Source organism: Delphinapterus leucas, chromosome 9 (genome assembly GCF_059928025.1).
Source record: "Delphinapterus leucas isolate spDelLeu-1000000601 "Yukka" chromosome 9, BTC_Dleu_Yukka2, whole genome shotgun sequence".
NCBI lineage: Eukaryota > Metazoa > Chordata > Mammalia > Artiodactyla > Monodontidae > Delphinapterus > Delphinapterus leucas.
In genome coordinates, this window is record NC_143137.1 from 36,593,025 (window position 1) to 36,595,826 (window position 2,802).

The window sequence follows — 2,802 nt, forward strand, 5'->3', positions numbered from 1 at the left end:
TATTACTCAGCCATAAAAAGGAACTAAATTGGGTCATTTGTTGAGACGTGGATGGATCTAGAGACTGCCATACAGAGTGAAGTAAGTCAGAAAGAGAAAAACAAATATCGTATATTAACACATATATGTGGAACCTAGAAAAATAGTACAGATGAACTGGTTTGCAGAGCAGAAATTGAGACACAGATGTAGAGAACAAACGTATGGACACCAAGTGGGGAAAGTGGCGGGGGGATGGGGGTGGTGGTGTGATGAATTGGGAGATTGGGATTGACATGTATACACTGATGTGTATAAAATTGATGACTAATAAGAACCTTCTGTATAAAAAAAAAGTGTGAATAATTTGTTATATTTTACTCACTCATAGAAAATATTCCTTGAGCACTCACAATGAGCCAGGCCCTCTGTTACATATAGGGAATAAAAGACGATCTAGCTCATATTATAGAGAGCGTTTTATATTTGTATTCCAAATTTTATTATTTTAGCTTCTAAGATTATACAATTTGATTTACCTTCATTGTCCTAAGAACAGTAAAATAAAACCTTATCTGAAAACTTCAGTTTATCGGCTGGTTGGGCCGTCAGGGCCGTGAAGGTAGGACTGCCAGTCCCGGGCGGCGAGTTCCCTGTCTCCAGCTGTCCCCAGTCAGAGCATGGCCCCCTGAGCTAGGACCCCCGGCTGGCTTGCTTAGAGAAGACGCGGCTCCCCAGCACTTGAGCTGGGGCATCCCTGCCCGCTCCCCCTCTGTCCCTGCCCATTCCCCCTCTGTCGCTGGAGAACCGCCGCGCTGAGCAGCTGGGAGAAGCAGGCCAGAGCCTTCTAGGGCCTCGGGCCCGGGCACCCGTGGAGGATGAGCTGGCTCTTTCCCTGACCAACAGCACCTCCTCCCCTGTGGTGGGGCCCCCCGGTGGTCTCCCCAGCCTCCAACAGCAGAAGCAACACCTGATCTAGTCCCTCTGGAACACACACTCCAGTGTAGCTAAAATACAGAAAGATGTGGAATACAGGTTGCCATTCACTGTAAACACCCTGACAATTAGCATTAATATATTGCTTCCTCCACAATTTCCTCAGGAAAAACCAGTGATCAGTGTTTATCCACCAATACGACATCACTTAGTGGATAAACAAGGAGTGTATGTTACCTCTTCATTAGGAAACAATTTTAACAATGTGCTCAGACCTTGGGAAAATTATTCGGAGTCTATTGGATGAGTTTTGGAAGAATCCTCCAATTTCAGTTCCTGCTTCAACAGCATTCCCATACCTGCACAGTAACCCAGGTGGGATTCCTCCTTATGCTTCTCAGCGTTTTTCATTTCTTCCTCCATATTCCCCACAAGAAGCTACCAGGACTATCAGTTCTTTATCTGTTGCTGACACTGTTTCCTCTTCAACGACAAGTTATACAACAGCCAAACCCGCTCTGCTGCTCCTTCATTTGGTGTGCTTTCAAATCTGCCATTGCCCATTCCCATAACAGACACTTCAGCACCGATAAGCCAAAATGCTTTTGGTTACAAGATGCCTGATATCCCTGATGCATTTCCAGAACTCTCAGAACTAAGTGTATCACAACTTACAGATATGAATGAACAAGAGGAGGTATTACTAGAACAGTTTCTGACTTTGCCTCAACTAAAACAAATTATTACTGACAAGGACGACTTAGTAAAAAGTACTGAGGAACTAGCAAGAAAAAATCTCCTTTTGGAGCCCAGCTTGCAAGCCAAAAGGCAAACTGTTTTAGATGAGTATGAATTACTTACACAAATGAAATCAACTTTTGAAAAGAAGATGCAAAGGCAACACGAACTTAGCAAGAGCTGTAGTGCGAGTGCCCAATAGGCAAGATTGAAAGTAGCTGCACATGAAGCTGAGGAGGAATCTGATAATATTGCAGAAGATTTCTTGGAGGGAAAAACTGATATAGAAGATTTTCTCAGTAGCTTCATGGAAAAGAAAACAATTTGCCACTGTAGAAGAGCCAAGGGAGAGAAACTTCAACAAGTGATAGCAATGCACAGCCAATTTCATTCTCCACTGTAGATTTTCCTGAAAACATGAACTGCCAAGAGAGGAATGGGACACAAAACTAAGCACGTTTATGATTTGAAAATTGGCATTTCATCACAGTGGCTGAATTCATAGATAAACTATATAGATTGTATACAGAACTGAGACTAATTTTGTACAGATTAGAATGATTGCTATGATCTTTGCTTTGAGAAATTTTTCTGCACTAAAAAATGTTTATTTATTGTTGATAAATCCTATCATATTTAAGTTCCACTGCTGTTCATCTCTTACTATTGATTAAATACCTATGCATGTCATTTTAGCTAGTTTCAATATTTTATAAAATTACTTCATTTAAATTTGTAATTTTAATTTGAAACTGCCTCATTGCTTTATCAAGAATGGTTTATATTTTTTCCTCTCAACGTTTTTTGAAAAATTACCATTTCAACTGTAGAAAAACTCTTATTCTTCCTGTTTCTTTCTGGATGATAAAACTTTCAAAAATAATTTGTTTTTAAATATTCACAATGTCAGGAAACAGCAAACCTGCCAATGTGCCATCTCAAGGAAGTAACTTTTAATACATACAATAAATCAAAAGAATAAACCAGCTGTTTTTACAAACAAAAACAAAACAAAACAAAAAAACTTCAATTTATCCAACCATCTACGAATCGTTTCAAAGCATTTGAAATTATCACAAGCCAAAGGAAACTATTAGTTTCATTAACTCACAAGCCTGAATATCTGTGTCAAAATAGTCTCTTACAATA

At 39.7% G+C, this 2,802-nt stretch overlaps 1 pseudogene; it reads left to right on the forward strand.

Annotated features, from left to right (window-relative positions):
- Positions 1-857: 857 nt before the first annotated feature.
- On the forward strand, positions 858-2,546 carry LOC111182883 (vacuolar protein sorting-associated protein 37A pseudogene; annotated as a pseudogene).
- Positions 2,547-2,802: the final 256 nt, after the last annotated feature.